The 17,414-nt window shown below is 40.1% G+C and overlaps 1 pseudogene; it reads left to right on the top strand.

Annotated features, from left to right (window-relative positions):
- The first annotated feature begins 17,087 nt into the window (after positions 1-17,087).
- On the top strand, positions 17,088-17,206 carry LOC120617784 (uncharacterized; annotated as a pseudogene).
- The last annotated feature ends 208 nt before the right edge of the window (positions 17,207-17,414 follow it).

Below are 17,414 nucleotides of genomic sequence, written 5' to 3'. Positions count from 1 at the left end.
CCCCGTAGTGTTGGCACAATCACAGGCTCCCTAGGGAGGGCCTTCGGGGTCTTGGCCTGACGCCCAGGGTATTGTCTTCCCTGAGGCCAGTTGGCTCTTTTCTTGGAATGATAAAGAAATAGAATTCTTGGTGTATGCAGTTCTTAGCTCTGTCTGTGTCACAGGGGACTTGTCTCCTATTTTAGGACCAAGTCTAGTTTCACTGTAAGTGTGAGGTGGGGGAGAGAGAATATTTTAAACCTGATTTCCTTCCTAATTGATGCTTTAAGTAGGAAAAAAAATTGGGCAGGAAGTCTAAAAAACCTGTTTTAAATGTACTCCATTATAATTCAGATAAAAAAAATCACATAAAATTTTATAGTACATAATTTTATACTCATTTTTGCAGCTGATTTCATTTTTTTGATTTCTCTTTTGATTTGGATATAGAGATGTATCTCAGAAAACCTTCCGATTAACCTATCCATAGCCACCTACTTTTCTCTCCCACGGTGTCTCTCGCTTAAATGTCTTCAAGTTTTCTTTGAAATGGCTTGAGATCTCATCTCATACACTGGAAGAACTCCAGAGCTGTCCACAGCTCTGAGCGGATAGAAGGTGGGGATGTGAGTGAGTCTGCCTTTTGGCCGATGGTCTGTAATAACCATGTAACATGGGCTGTGCTTGGCTTTGAGCCAGATTGCCTGGGATCGAATTTTGATTGTGCCACTTTCCGTGTGATCCTGGTCAAGTTACTTAACGTCCGTGTTCCTCGTTTCCTCATTTAGAAATAGAATAATTATTGTCCCTGCTTTATGGATTAAATGAGTCAGTAACTTAAAGGATTGTTAGAAGAATTTGGTAGATCGATATATATAAAACACTTGGCACAGAGTCTGGCATGTAGTGAACATTATGTAGGTGTTTATTATTCATTTCACAGCTCACTTTTCCATCGCTCACTGGCTTTTATCCCCTGTAGACTAGCCTGTTGCTGCTGCCGTGCCTGTTTCTGCGTTAGTTTGCCTCATGCCAGACATCAGCCTTCCTTCATTCTCCTGAAGGCATTGTACATATAAAACACTTTACAATAATAGCTAACATTTACCGAGTGCGAATCTTGTGCCAGTAGTGTTATTAATACTTAACATCTATCAGCTCATTTCTCATAACAACTCTTTGAGATAAATACAATTATCCTCATTTTACGGAAGAAGAAACTAAGGCGCAAATAAGTTAAATAACTTGTCTGAGGTCACCCAGCAAGGAAAGAGTGACGCTAGGTTTTCAAACTGTTTACTTACCATTCTCCTGGGGAGAAGTGTAAGCCACCCAGTCTACAGTAGTCTATGGAAGCCCAAATGGACGAAGACAGTATCTTATTTGATTCTTTCTAAACTTCTGTGAGATGGATATTATTATTACTTTTGTTTTACAGATGCGATATGTAAGATTTAGAAAGTTAAATGACTCGTTCAGGTTCACATAAGAAACAGCCAGGTCTGGCACTCAGTTTCTGACTTCACATCCGGGGCTATTTCTGCCTTCCCTCGGTGAAGCAATAAGAGGACGCAGAAGCATATGAAGACCCAGCCACGTGCAAAAAAAAAATTCAGATATGAGGAATAACTTTAGTTTCTGGTCATTCTCCTTCCTCGTACTGTTTCGACTCCAGTCCCTTTTGACTTTGGCCCTTTTGACTTTTCTTCTCACACATGTTTCCCAGAATTCAAATCAGTGTTTTGGCATTGTCCTGCAAGACCGTGTCACTATTCCCCTGGGGCGCAGCCACGCTTGGCACGGGAAGAAGCGACTGAGGGCAAAGCACTGTCTGTAATGTTGCCTCAGTGTCAAAAATAGTTGTACCATTTCCATATTTGTCTCCAATGTTTATAATTCACATTTTAATTGAAGTCTGAAGGAAGGGAATTTTATTGTAGGCGGTTCTCAGGTACATGGAGTTCTCTAAGATTTATGTCTTTGAGACTCTGTGAATCCCCTTCACAGAATAATTAGCATGAGAACTTATGCAAGAAATTTTCTACACAAACTTAGGAATTTGCTGATCCTTAGCATTGTCTCTTAGTCCCATGCCTAATGCAATTATTCATGTATCCATTAATTCCAGAAATAGTAAATTGAGTAACGGTGTAGAATAGTGAATGTAGAATAGAGGGAGGAATCTGAAGCCAGGCCGCCTGAATCGAGATCCAGAGCCTGCTACTTACTAGCTGGATGACTTTGGCACATAACTCAATCTCTCTGTGCCTCATCTGTAAAATGAAGATAATAGAACCTACTTCTTAGGGTTACTGTGAAGATCAACAAATTATTGAATGTAAAACGCTTGGAACAAGTTTGTCTGTTACAAGAAGGATTTCTCAAATGGCCCTCAAATATGTCCTGCTCTGATGCCCAGAACCCATGTCAATGATGAGACATTACTCCCGTGATCATGTTATGTAGGCACAGTTGACCTTAGATAGGGATATTATCTGGTGGACCTAATCTAATTGGACGGCCCCTTCAAAAGCAGAGTTTCTCCAGCCGATGGCAGAAGAGGAAGTCAGAGAGATTCCAGGCATGAGATGGACTTGATATGCCATTGGTAGCTTTGTTGATGGAGCGGGCCAAGTGAGAAGGAATGTGGCAGCCTTAAGGAGCTAAAAGAGACCCCTGGCTGTCAGCCCCCAAAGACTTGGGGACTTTAGTCCTATAACTGCAGGAAACTAAATATGGCCAGGAACATGAAGGAGCTTAGACGTGGATTCTCCCCAGAACCTCCCAATAAGAGCCCAGCCGGCTGATATCTTGACTTCAGCCTTTTGAGACCTGTGCAGAGAACCCAGTCACGCTTGTCTGGACTTCTGAACTACAGAATTGTGAGACACTGACTGGGTGTTGTTTTTAGCCAGTAAGCTTGTGGTAATTGGTTACACAGCAAAAGAAAACTAACGCGGTTACATAGAAGAGCTTAAAAAATATTAGTTATCATTGCATTTATTATTTAACATCTTCAGGAATGATGGACTGCATGAGGCACCGAGGAAACAAGTTGGACAAGAAATGATGCTGGCCTTCAGGGAGTATGGAGTCAAGAGGATAAAGCGTTTCAGTTTTTCTGACATCCAGTCTCTACGAAGATCGACCGTTGTTTTTCATCTTGTACACGTTCCTTTTTTCCTCCCTTGCTTTGGTTCACTTCTTTTATTATAAATATTCATTTTTTAGTTTCTTTCCCTTTCAGCCCAGCCACCAGTAGCAGCCGTTTGCCATGAGAGAGTTGGGACTGGGATTTATTGGTTGTCTCCCATGCAGAGCCCTTAGGTGGTCTGGGAAGCTCCCGGTGTTTGTGCTTAAATATTGTAAGTCACACAAAAGGGACGTCTGTGTCTAACTGAAGATCTGTATAATCCGTTATCTCTAGAATCCACCACCTGGTGTTCCCAACAGCCCTGAGCACAGAGCAATTCCCAGTTTAATCAAACTGGAAAACAAAAGGAGCAATGGGGGCCGCCCCGTGCAGTCCCCTTGAAGTTGTTCCAGGGGAAAGGGACCTTTTGTTACAGACAGCTCATTTTAGAGTTCAGTGGCCTGTGACACTTCCCCATCTGGCAGCTCAGCAGGGATCTTCTGATACTTTCCTACACTCAAAAGCCATTTTGGTGGGCGGAACAGTAAAACTGCCATTAAGGGCCACTTGGTGGGAGGGCGGAGGGGGAAGAGGGGAGAAAATAAGGGAACGGTGTTAATAATGAACGTGCCTGCAGTGATTTTATGATTTTTTGTCCAAATATGAGCTGTCTTCATTTTCTGAGTCTTTGCTTTATGATACGATTGGTGGGTGTTTGTGTATCTTTATTATAGGTAGTGATGATAAGATCATTGGATTTTTTTTTTTTTTTAACATTCATTTTAAAGGTCCTTGCATTGGACCTGGGATAGGAACGGGGAAACTGATCATTATCCATAGTAATTTTGAAGCACCTAATCCCCTTCTTGGACTGGAAACCAGTTCCTTCCTACTGAGATTTTTCAGAAGAAAGGCATTAAAAAGTTTTCAAAGCCATTCCAATATCAAAATAAATTTTATAGCGACTTAGAATATAAAGTTGGGAAGCATCTCTCAGTCATTTGGTCTCACCCAGAAAACTGCCCACTTGGGTACGAGTCCGTGACCACATCCCCAGCAGAGATCACCCAGCATGCGAACAGCAGGACACTGTAAAGAGCGGGAGCTTGGGGGCAGAGTTGTTTTTCAATCATTGTTCTTTTACTTCCCGACGATGTAACCTTGAGCAAATTATTTGACTTTCCTAAGCCTCAGTTTCCTTACTGATGATGGGGATGATAGTATCTAACCTTCAGCCCGATTGTGATGATTAAAATAAATAACCAATATAAACTATCTCCTATTCCCGAGACTTAAAATATTTAAGCACAAACATTTCTATCCAGCAATAGTTTTTAAATTTCCATGGTATAAGTTGCGAGAGATGACTTGGGCAGATCTAGGTCTAGTTTGGAGAGGCTGGAGGACAGGGAAAGAGAAGAGGGATTAGACTAAATCTGTGAACGCCAAACCCTGATGTCCAGCCACGTACTGGCTTACTCCTGTCAGGGGTCTAATAGACATTTCAGACTTAACAGATTCAAAACCAAGATCTTACTCATTTTTCCCCCTAAACTTGCTCCTGGTCTTTCCCTCTCAGCTCATGGCAAGTTCATCCCTCCTTGTAGTTGCGATGGCTCCTCTCTTTCTCTTACGCATTTAGATTGTCAGAGAATTCTTGTGACTCTACCTTCAAAATATGTCTAGAATCCAAGAACTTCACACCATCTCCACTATTTCTGACTTTGGTCCAAGTCATCAGCATTTTTTAATACAAGAGTCAGTGTGATTCTACTAAAATATGTCAGACTAGATCACTCTTTGGCTCAAAACTCTCCAATGGGTTCCTTATATCACTAAAAAAAAAAAAAAAAAAAAAAAGCCAAAAACCTTATAATGGCCTACAGCAGTGTTACTTGAGTATGGTACATGGACCTGTGCCTGTCTGCAAACTGTCACTGGTCCACGAGGAGATTAGGAGCTTGTGCCAGAATGTAAATCAGCTATGTCACTACACCCACTGTTTAATTTGCCTGACATTTTGTTCACATAAGACTTTCTCAGTGAATTAAGTAGTGCATCGATTTACATTCTGGTGCATTCCCCTCATCTGCCTGTCCTGTTCTTTCCCTGGCCTTATCTCCCGTTACTCGAGTCCCTCTGTTTTCAGTCAGGATGGCCTACTGATCGTTCTTCCAACATACCAGCCGCGCTCCTGCCTCTGGACAGGCTGCTCTCTCTGTCTGGGGTGCTTTCCTCCCAGATGTTTCAGGCTTATTCTCTCACTGCCTTCAGGTCTCTACTCAGATATCGCTTCCACGAGGTGACATCCCCTGTGGTGCCATTCTGCTTTGTATTTCTCTGTAGCCGTTATCACCTTAAGTAAAATGCTAATATAATTTACTTAATTGTTTTTAAATTATCATTCTTGCTCCACTAGAATGTGTGCTCTGTGAAATGAGGAGCTTTTAAATTTGTGAGTGTGTGTGTGTCTGTGTGTGTGTGCGTGTGTGTGTATGTGTCTGTGTGTGTTAACTCTGGTATCTAGAAAAATGTTGGTAAATAGTAAACACTTGAAAAATGTTTAGAGAATAAATGAATGCAGTTGAAATTAAATAATTAAATGGTTTGATAGAAGCTAAATTTTCCTTTATTTTATGGGACCATATTTGTAAAGCTTTAAAAACATTGTTCAGAAGCAGTAGGGTTTGAACCGTAAGAATGACCCGTTAACTCAGGTTAGGATGGGACTTGGGATGTCCGGGAAGGTAGTTAAAAGACTTATACAAATCAAAGGCTTGCTCAGACAGGCAGTGCTGATGCTGAAATGTATGAGTACCAGTTTTTTTCTGGAAGCCCATTATTATTTGGTGTTATTTCTGCCTCTTTTGCTCATTGTTAGGTGAAATGATACTACTACATTGTTTTAATATGCTTTTCTTTGATCATAAAGAAGAACGAGTATTCCATATTTTTGCTCTTTTTTTGTTTTGTTTTGTGGAGTTTCGGTATTAAATTTTCCTTTAATGATTGGTATTTTAATATTTTAAAAATTTACATTAATTTATGTAAAAATTTCTCTTACATATAAAGATATTTGTGTTTACTACATATATTTTTCTATCAGATATTTATTTATTATCTTTAAGGTTTACATATTCAAAGTTTTAAAATATTATTTAGTTGAATATGTTGGTCTTTTACATGTTAAATCTTCTGTTACTTTGGGGTTTAGAATTCTACCTTCCTTCAGACTTTTAATTTTCATTTTTTGACTTTTTATTTTGGAATGGTTTTTGATTTACGTAAAAGTTGCAAATACAGAGAATTTTTGTTCACTCTTCACCCATCTTCTCGAAATGTTATCTTGCCCTACCCTAGTACAATTGTCAAAACTAAAAAATTAACCTTGATGAAACAGTTGACTTGACTTGTATTTCACCAGTTTTCCACTGAGTGTTCTGTTTTTGTTCCAGAATCCACTCGGGATCCCACATCTCAGTTGTCACATCTGCTCAGTCCCCTCTGATCTGTCACAGTTCCTCAGTCTTTCCGTGTCTTTCATGACTTTGCCAGTTTTGAGGAAAACTGGTTGGTTATTTTGTAGACTGTCCCTCTATTTGGTTTGTGTGTTTTCTCATGAGCAAATTGAGGTTATATATTTCCAGCAAGAACACAACAGAAGTAGTGTGTGTGCCCTTCTTGGTGCATCAAAAACATGAGACTCATGATGGCATCGGCGTGTCCCACAGCTGGTGGTGTTCACTGTGGTTGCTTGGTGAAGGTGGTACCTACTGGGTTTCTCTTCGGCAGTTACTATTTTTCCCCTTCTAATTAATATCTTAGGAGATATTTTGAGGCCTTGTAAATATCCTGTTTCTCCTCAAACTTCTGCCCACAATTTTAGCTTCCATCTATTCTGCCTGCGGTAATTATTACTGTGATTACTGTTCTAATGGTGATTTTTTTCTGTTTCCCTTGTTTCTTCTACTTTCATTAACTGGAATTCTTCTGTAAGGAAGAGCTGTCTCTTCTCAGTTTATTTATTCATTTAAGGGTGGACTGATGGATATTTATTTTATTCTGTAGGTTATAATCCAATACTATTATTATCTGTTTTGTTGTTCAGACTATTCTAGCTTGGTACCTTTGCCTTATTTCTACATGCCTCCACCCTTTAAAAAAATTATTTGAGTATTTCCTTCCTCTAATTTTACTCTTTAAGTGTGTCTGTTTCTGTAGGGTAGGTGGGGAGAGATGGATGTGTCCTGTTGGGTCTTGGGGCCTTCCAAGACTTCCTTGGAGTGGAAGGAACCTTGAAGACGGGGAAGCCTAGTGCCTCGAGTCATATGGTTGTTGCTGTTTTAATCATTTTCTGTGAGCAGGGTCCCAAGTGTTTCCTCGATTCTAGCTATGGATAGCAACAGGCCCAACACATGCCATCTCAATGACTCTGAAATTAATACCTGATAGAAGAGGTCGGAATTCCAACTTCTCGTTTCCTGTCCAGTACTATTTCTGTGTTCTTGAGAAAGCTTAAGGCAGACTGTGGCACTTATGGGGATATGCCATCTGGTTGTCTCTCAGCTCTCTGGATTTTGAAACACGAGGGAAGACGGAGAGAGTGGTAGCTTCCTGGGCATATGTAAACTTTATTAAAGTGATAATTTCCATTCCTGTTTTTATTGAGGGAGGCAGTGATACTGCCAAGTTATGAGGGTTTCATGCCTCAGATAAAATGGTGTTTGTGTTAAGAATCTTGGTGTTGAATCGCCTTCTTGACGTCCCAGCTCTCAGCTGCCGTCTTCCAGTTGTCACCTGATATATCTGGCTGAACAGCTTTTAATCCCCGTGTTCTTGCCCGTGACTCACCAGCACTACTCTTGCTGGATTAGTCTTCAAGGATCACAGGACAGCTTGGCTTCTTCCTTCCTCCAGCAGTGCACTGCGGATGCCAGCCACAGGGAACTTGGTGTAACGCGGTACAGACACTTGGGACCACCGAGTCACTTCTCAGTGATGTCCCTGAATGCAAGTGAGCGGCCTGCAAGTAAAAGTCTTTAAGGACATTACTAGAATTTTCAGACACTCTAGTCCTTTCCCACATTTGTGTTAAGTATTTTGCCATTTAATGAATTCAGTTTAAGTCAAGCAGAATTTTCTGATACTCAGGATTAATATAAGTCAATTAGTTATTACCCATGAGATCATATTTGTGAAAGTAGCTTAGATCAAATGAATAGCCCTTTATTCTTTTCTTGCTGTGCAGATTCTTTTCTGTTATTTTGTTTTAGAAGTCTATCCATAATTTGAAGGATAAATTTAATTGTTAAGTGGTTTTAAATGGAAATGCTGTCAGTTTGAGTCAGTGACAACGGTCCAGCTCTGACAATTTAGAACTATCTCTTAGCTAAAGGTGTAAGGCCAAGAGAAGCTTTGATGCCCACGACAGGCACAGAGCATGGAGTGCGGGAGAAATTGGCTGCTAAACTCCGTTATCTCTAGTTGTTTATCTTTGGTTGCTCTTTTTTATAAAAAGAAAAATCCTAGACTTAAATCCCGATTGTCCAGAAAAGTTTATTCTGTCAAAATATATTTACTGAGCTAGTTACTATGTGCCAGGCATTATGCTGATAAAGCTAATATACACCCATGAACAAAATGGCCTTGGCCCGATGGAGCTTAAGGTCTACAGCATCGCTGCCCAGTAGAAATATAATGTGTACACATGCTGCAACTTAAAACATTTTAGTAGCTACATTAAAAAAGTAAAATGAATTCGGTAAAATCAATTTTAATAATATATTTTACTTAACTCGATATATCCAAAATAGTATCACGTCAACATATAACCAATATAAAAATTATTAATGAGATCTTTTTCTTGTTTTTGTGCTGAGTCTTCAAAATGTGCTATGTATTTTATATTTACAGCACGTCTCAATTTGGACTCGCCATACGTTAAATGCTCAGCAGCCTCATTTGGCTAGTGGCTATTGGCCTGCGGCAATGCAGGTTGATGGACACCCTATACATAATCACATAAGTAAATATTTGAATCATAATGGTAATAAGCGCTCTAGTGAGGGAGGAAACTCTGCTGAATCAGTACTTGGGAAGCGTTTGTGGATGCTACAGGTAAGACTTGAGGGGTGAATTGGAGTTAGCCAGGAATAAAAGAAAGTAGCAGCACTCCAGGCAAAGGGAACAGACTGTGTGACCGCTTTGAGTTGAAAAGGGAGTGACAAGGAGGCCAGGATGCTAAAATTTGTGAGTGAGGGGAAAACGATGGTACTAAGAACAGAAGGAGAGTAATCTAGTTTTAGAAATCCAAACCAGAAGAAATCTCATTTTAGCGGAAAGATCCATTTGATTTTAAGATGTCGATTTTCAGGCACAAAAGAGAGGGATGTGGAAGAGGGAAACGAGAGTGAAGGAGGGCTGGGGGGTTTAGCCTTCCGAGTCGATGGCGCTGGCAGGTTGCGTATTTTGTTGAACTAATGTCTGAACTTGCTTTCTGGGGCCACTTGTTAAGTGGGTTCGAGACCATGGTGCTGTGGAGTGGGGTTAAATTGGTTAAATGGATGAGGAGGGTCCTGGAGAGGGTGAAAGGCCGTGATGGGGAGATTAACCTCAGTGATGAAGTCTTGGGGTCAACAGAAGAAGGAATGGAAGATTCAGTCAAAGGCGTGGAAGCCTGGGAGAGACGGAATAAAGTGGGGGATCATAACTAAGAAGTGGGGGTATCAAAGCAGGTCACAAGTGATTGGTGAACAGTAGCTTTCTGTAGTTGCCTGTCAGCAGCAGGGTTAACCAGGTTTAAGGTCAAGGCAAAGGGTACAATAAACACTTTAAACAACACTCACGTTACTGATACTTCTACACCCTGGTGGTTTCAGGGGACGCGACCCAGAGACTGAAGAGAGGCCCTGGAAAACAGGCTGATTCTTCTAAGGGCCACAGTACACTGATGAGCCCAGAGAGAAAGTTGACTACTTAGTAGGCACTGTGGGAAGCCCGCTCCGACTGTCACCGCCCAGGCTCTTATAATCTGGCAAGCCAGGTGTCTGCTGCTCTCAGCAAATCTTAAAGAGATGGTGGCGATGGAAGCTGTTATTTATCTCTCAGATGGCGAAGTCTCTCCTGTACCCATCGCCAGGAGAAGGCAGGGCATTCGTAGAGCACTAGGCCTCTGGTCAACAACCACTAAGTTTAAAGCTTGAACTCCATCGAGATTCACTGACAGCTCGCTATGTCTGCACTGAGATCACATGAAGAATTCTGATTCGTAGGCTCCCAGAATTAATTTCTTCCACCCTCTCAGCTGGAATGCTGTGATAGCAGAGGGTTTGCTCACTGGCTGTGAGAGAATGCAGCAGTTGGTAAGATGGGCAGGGAGCCTGTTTGAAGACCCCGTTGTGAGCTGGGCACTGTCTGCAAATGCTGCAGTTCAAAACAAAACAAAACAAGATCATCCAACAGACCCGGTGCCTTTTAGCAGGGGAACAAAAGCTGTGCCGTGTTAAAATAATGGGATGAGTTTCTGCTGTGGGGGTGAGCCTGGTTTTCATGGGCGCGAGTTGGCTCAGTGATACATGTGGAAATGTTAATGTCTGCTCCTTTGATCTTGGCTCTGACAGCACTCTCCCTCATCACCCAAAGTTAAGAATGCGTGATGGGTACGGAAATGATAGGGAGTAACGATATGTGGGACTGAGTAATCATAAACCAAGACTGGAAGAGTAGTTTTAATCTAGGCTTGTCAAAATAACTGTGTGTCTACATTAGCTATTGTGTTGATTAAACAATGATAAGGGCTGCGTTGGATCATTCTGGAACGCTGCAACTTAAAAAAATTAGTACGTTAAGAGAAAATATAATTAGGTCTTCGGTCGTCAGCCCTTTTCTTAGACAACAGTGCATTCAGGCCTTTTGCGGATGGGGAGGGAAGGGAAAGGAAGAGGGGCTGAGGAGGTTGGAAGCTGCCTATGACCAGCCCACTCAGCGCTTGGAGGTCATGACAAGCAGTGTGGATCTTATCCTAGGAGTAATGAGAAGTTACAGGAGTAACTTCTCATTACTCCTAGGATAAGTTACGTGGACAAGTTACAGGAGATCTGGTTTGTGTTTCTGGAAGCTTACTCTGGCTGCCGTGGAGTACAGCCATATTAGATGCAGAGGGAGAGAAGTTCCTATTCTGATTCTGGTCATGTAGCTGGTGAAAGGCCGATTCCCAAGTGACGGTGGCAACACAGGGAAGCAACTCGGAGGCATGAAATGAGCAGGACAGCACTGTAGCAAGAGGTTAGCACTGCCCACATTTCTCACTGGTTTGCTGAAGCAGCCAGAATCAAAGGAGATATGCATATAAGAGACTTCTTTGAAGCTTCGTTTAAAGAGAAGCCATGCTTAGGAACAGGCTTGAAAAAATGGAAAATGGGAGATAAATGTCAGCCTCGTCATGCTTACAGGGCTGGCACCCATCAGTGTGCTGGGCAGACTCCCCGGAGCAGGCCCCAAACAGAAGGCTCCCTTGCCGTGCTCCTCCCACCCTGACGAGAAGTCTACAGGGACTCACTTCCAGAAAGACCATCTGGGATTTGAAGTCCACCCCTTTCACTCCTTATTGAGACAGACTTCCTACCTCTGGGCCGTTCTCCCTGCATCCAGGGATGAGCATCTGTTCTCCCCGTAGCCAGGTGTGGGTGCGCTGTGCCCTTTCGCATTGTACCATGCAGAGAGGAGACAAACAGCTTCTCTTTGTCTCCTGATTTCAGTGCAAAAATTCTTATATTACCTAGAGGAAATTTCAGGGTAGAGATTACATGCAGTCCGTCTTCTCTCCTTTGTTAGGAGTCAGTTGGCAATGAAGAAGCCCCTCGTTTTGCCTCCACCTTGGCGGAAGGAAGCCGGGGGACACTCTGGTGACCGCTCTGCGTACGTCTGTAACACTGGACCCTGTCTGCTTCATCCTGACTCCCGCCCTCTAGAGCCAGACTGGACTGGTTCAGCTGACGTGTTTTTTTCTTTCTCGCTTCTGAGGTTTCTAGAGAAGCAAAGTTCCTTTAGTGTGGCCACAGACTTATCTCTTCAGCCGCAAGCTGGGAGGTTTTTCTTGAAGCCACTTGACCCTCCAGGCAGCTAGCAGCCTCTGACCTTTGCCCTTGGACATTGCCAGATTCACTTTTTCTGCCACAGGGTCTGGGCTCCTTGTCACTCCGTTGAGACTCATCTCTCTATGTGCACAATCTTATCTCTAGTGAAGCCTTGGCTTTCTAGTCTGCCTTTCTCTGTTGAATTTCATTTCTCTTTAGCAAGACTTTACCACCCAACCTTCCAGACACAGGTTAGTGTGGCCCCTCCTGTCATGTTTTCCATCTTAAGCACCGAGACCTGATAAATGCGAAACAAACTTGTTCTCCTGTCATATCCCGGGCTCTATGCAATACATTTTACAGCTGCGATAGATTGTGAAAGTCCAGCTCAGTTATTTGAAAGGTCATCTCTGGCTTTTTATTAATTTGATTTCTTTTAAAGTTTTTCTAAATGTTATTTTTTTAGTTTAAAATTTCCCCCTCTATATATGATTTTTCTGAATATCTGGATCCCCCAGATTTATTAATATATCTCTCTAAATATCTACTGTTTTTCTTGAAGAATATTGGGCTCTCTATATATCTAAGGTTCAATAGTTTTTATAAAAAGCTCTGAGGATATTTTTAAATGTACGTTTTGAATTTTAAATTGAGATGTGTCAGATCTTTTTACTTCAGTAATTACAGTTAAAAGTAATTTTAGCTCTAATTTTCAAAAGAGGTACATCCCAATAATTATAATTGTTCCCGTATGCATTAGTAAAAATGCATATTTCTATTATTATAGAACAAAGGTTCATTGGACTTGCCCCTTTGCCCAGCAATCCTTCAGGAAGAAGGATTAAGGTAGTCGGAGGGAGTCTGTACCTTAAGTGTTTCACAAATACAGGCGTGATGGGCTGGGGAGGGGGAAAAACTGTTTGCCTTGAGTCTTGCTTGGGTCAAGCTTTGAGAGCTATAATGACTTCTCAGAACTCAGGGAAGGCAGCTCACTGACCATTCTTGGATCTTTCCCCCCCCAGTTATATAAATTCCCCTGAGGCTTAATTATAAATAAAAATGTAGACAGAAAAGTCATTAAGCGGCTTATTCCAAGGTCAAAGTACCTGTGGATTCTCCACCTGCTTTTTTTGTTAGGTTACACATTAGTATTCATAGGTAATAGACAATGAACTAAATGCTAGAATGTTTTAGGACTCAAGCAGAAAAGTGTTTTGCATAAAATCCAGTACTCACTGGCTTTGACGTGGGCCCATATGGATGTCTCTCTCCTTCTCTTCCTTACTCCTGACTTAGAAAAGAAGAGCCTTTACAGTGATTTTTCAGTCTTTGTAGATTTTTGAGTCTTTGTAGAATTCCAAGTTTACTTCACTTTGATCTATGGCTTTTACAATTTATGCATCAGTGGAGCCTATTATGGGAGTCTTGTTTTTTCTTTTTAAAAAATTAGAAACAAATGGAATACAGTTTAGAGATATAATCTTTTTTCCTTTTTCCTTCTCTCTATTCATATTCCTTCCACCTGTTCCATCAAAGTGATATTCTTTATACGAGCACTCCATGTTTACTGTGGACAAATGAGAAAATACAGAATAGTGATAGAAGAAACTTATCCCAAATTCTGCCATGTAGAGGTCACCAGCTTGGTTTATAGCAGTGTCCTCATCGGTGCCTTGACACACCAGTTTCTATCAACTCTTCCTAGGGGTGCTGTCTACCTTGGATCTGTATATAAAATTTATTGTTACTAGAACCATAGAGAGATAAACTGTTCCTGAGACTAAGTATAGCAGGATAATGAAAAAACAATAATACTGCAGTGTAATGTACATTTAATGCCAAGGAAAGATTGCACCCATGGCATGTTTGCCATCCTGTGGAACCACGTGGCTTTGTGAGGACAGAGCCCTGTCAGGGCAGTAAACATTTTGGCTCAAACAGATGCAAACTGCATCATGACAAACTGAATAGTATGGGATCGCACAGTGCTCTTTTCCTTTTAAAAGTCTTTGAAATCTTTTAAGTGTCTGGGCTCATTTATAATTAAAGAAATATTAATTGAAACAAATCTGAGCTCTGCTACTACTTATTAAATTAGCAAAAAAATTAGTTACAATGGCAAAATCCAAAGCTAATGGAGGTGTGGGAGCACAGATACATTCATATGTTGCTAGTGACATTTCATTTGCTCCAATGATTCTGGTGTGCATTTTGTCCAATTATAAGAGCAATAAAACTTATTTTGTGCCTTTTACTCAGTCATCACTCACATTATGGGATATAGCTCGAGGAAATAATAATATAAAAGAAAGCAATTTATATAAAGATTTAGATTATAGATAATCAGGAAAATCATTGTCAAGAGACTCCCCTTCTGCTTCATCATTCTTAGAAATGTGTATTATCTTCTTAGGAGAGCTCTTCAAAGTAATGAAGTCTTTAAATGTGACCGAGCCTGCGGAGGAGAAAGGTTTCTCTGGTCTAAGTGGAAGGGTATTGTCGGTGACTTTCTGCACAGAATAAGCTGTCTGTGAACTTCCTTTATTTCTGTGAAATTTCTCCAATTTATACACTAATACTGATTTGAAAGATAATGGAATGCAGAATTAACAGGGATCTTAGAGGATATTTCATTTAAGTCACTAGCCGAGACCGGATCGCCTCTAAGTACATAGCCACATGTCTGGTCATTGCTTGATCAACTCATTACCCTTTACATTACTTAGAAAATTCTTCCTTATGTTAAAACAAAATCAACCTACTTGAAACGTCCACGTACTAATTTCATTTCGGCCATCAGGAGACATGCAGTATAAATATGGTTTTCCTCTGTCTTGTTTTTTTTTTTATCCCTCCCTGGGACAAAAAGCCTAAGCTCTTTTAGACTTGCCTTCGATGTTCAACATGTTATTTTTTTCCCCCTCTGGAAGCATGCCAGTTTCTACTCAAAGCATTGCAGAAGAAAAGGACCGGAATACCTGGGTATAATCTAAATACTGCAGAAAGGCTAGTAGGATTGTTCATTCTCGGCACCACATTGTATGAATGTTAAGACCTTATTGGCTTTTATCCTTGCCATTTACCTATATCGTGTGTGTATACAACGAAAACCTGTTAGTATTTTCATTTGTGTGGCTGTTTAGGTTCTTCTCTATCCTGTTGAATTGCTTATTTGAATCAAACTGTGGTTCTTCGTCTATGCATGTGTGTGTTTGTAATGTAATGAGAAATAATTTAGATACACTAACAAGCACTAATCTGAATTTCTGCGTGTATAAATGTCCACATGTAACCACCTCCTAGATCAATGTAGAATTTTTCTAACACCCAGAAGTTTCTCTCATGCCCCCCACAGTCATTTTGGGAAACTATAACAGTTCCCCAAATATAACCATAATTCTGAAGTCTATTTTCATAGATTAATTTTGCCTGTTTGAACTTCAGATGAATAGGATTGTGTCCTCACATTAGTGTCTGTGAGATTTATTCGTATTGTTGAATGAGGCAGAAGCTTATTCTTTTTTTTTTATTGCTATGTAGCATTCCATAGTATGAATTATACCACAATTTAAAAAAAATTTACTTTTTAAATTAATTTTAATTAATTAATTTTTTTAATTGAAGAAATGATTTCAATTTTTTCCCTCTGTCTTGAATTATACCACAACTTTGAATGTATTCAGCTGTTTTGCTTTTTTGACAATTCTAGTATATTTCTTTTGGAAAATATAAGTATACATATCTATTGGTTATATACTCAGGAGTAGAATTGATGGGTCATGAAGTGTATACATGTTTTGCTTAGTACACACTGCCAAAGAATTTTCCAAAATGGTTGTACCAGTTTATATTCTCATTAGTAAATGTATAGAGTTCCAGTTCTTTATATCCTCTCCAGCACTAGTTATAATGTCCTTTTAGCCATTTTAAAGAGGTGTATGGTGTTAGTGTTGTTTTAATTTACATTTTCCTGATGACTGATTATCCATATAATTATACTATAAAATTAATTGCATGATTTAGCTCTGTTGAAGTGATTTTGAATCGCTACTTTGTTGTACCATGAATTTGCTATTCTACTTAGCTTCTTGCTCCTCTCTCATTTTATTTCTGTTACTTAGCCTCTAAGTCCTCCTATTGTATCGAGCCCGTCAAAGTTGATATCAGTGTTTTGATTGGCATCCTTGGGTAGGACATTCACCCAATTATGAAACCAGCCTAACTATATGCTTATCAGTCTGCATTTCACCATGCTGTCCAGTAAAGTTATCTAGAAATATTACAATTCAGATCCTCTCATGCCTATAGTATTTTTCTGATCTGTCAGTCTAGTTGGCCTATCAAAAATGAAGTAGATTTAAGTCGGAATTGCTTGTGATTCCAGAGTGGCCCCCATTAATCATCTGTTCCCTCTCTGTGAGCTCACAAGTCATCCTTCTGATTTCATAGTAATATAACTTCAGCTTTATACATGTAGGACAGCATTTATAACTTCTTACTTGAAAAAAAAGTATGATTTACAGTGGTCTCCTTGTTTCATTCAATTACTGTATTTAAACCGATTTTATTTTTTATAAATTAAATCCTTAAAGATTTTAAGACAACTGTACAGCAAGTATTTTTTTTTTTTGGAGGATGGGAATTAAGAAGTCTTTTACAATATAAATAATTATTCTAATTTATCTTTAAACTTGAATTTCTAATTATCTGATATTCCTAATCACATGTATATTAAAGTAATGTTTTGCTTTTTAAAATGGGCAGAATGGTGGGGAAAAAAGAGTAGCGAGATTTTTTAAAAAGATAGATTAAGACTATGAACTGCTATAGATAATTTGATAAAATTATCTTGGTCTATTAAATAGGATCTCAGTGGGCTTAAAAAGATAGTCACCGTTTGGGTCTATGGCCATGCCACCCTGAACAAGCCTGATCCTGTCTGATCTCGGAAGCTAAGCAGGGTCAGGCCTGGTTAGTACTTGGATAGGAGACCACCTAGGAAGACCAGATGCTGTAGGTGTAAAAAATAAAAAGTAAGGGATTGTAAGCTGACAAAGGTCCTTGCAATCTGTGAGGTCAACCAAGGTTTGCCTTGCCTAAAAAAAAAAAAAAAAAAAAGATAGTCATCTTTTAAAGTGTCTTAGGCATTAAGAGAATCTGGCCTGGCCTTGAGAAATCTAGTAGCAATAGCAGAAGTAACCACTCTGTGTTATAGGGCTAGGGTTACT

This window comes from Pteropus medius, unplaced genomic scaffold (assembly GCF_902729225.1).
Source record: "Pteropus medius unplaced genomic scaffold, Ma_sr-lr_union100, whole genome shotgun sequence".
Taxonomy (NCBI): domain Eukaryota; kingdom Metazoa; phylum Chordata; class Mammalia; order Chiroptera; family Pteropodidae; genus Pteropus; species Pteropus medius.
The sequence above is the reverse complement of the archived record's forward strand: the minus strand, read 5'-3'. Positions and strand labels throughout refer to the sequence as shown.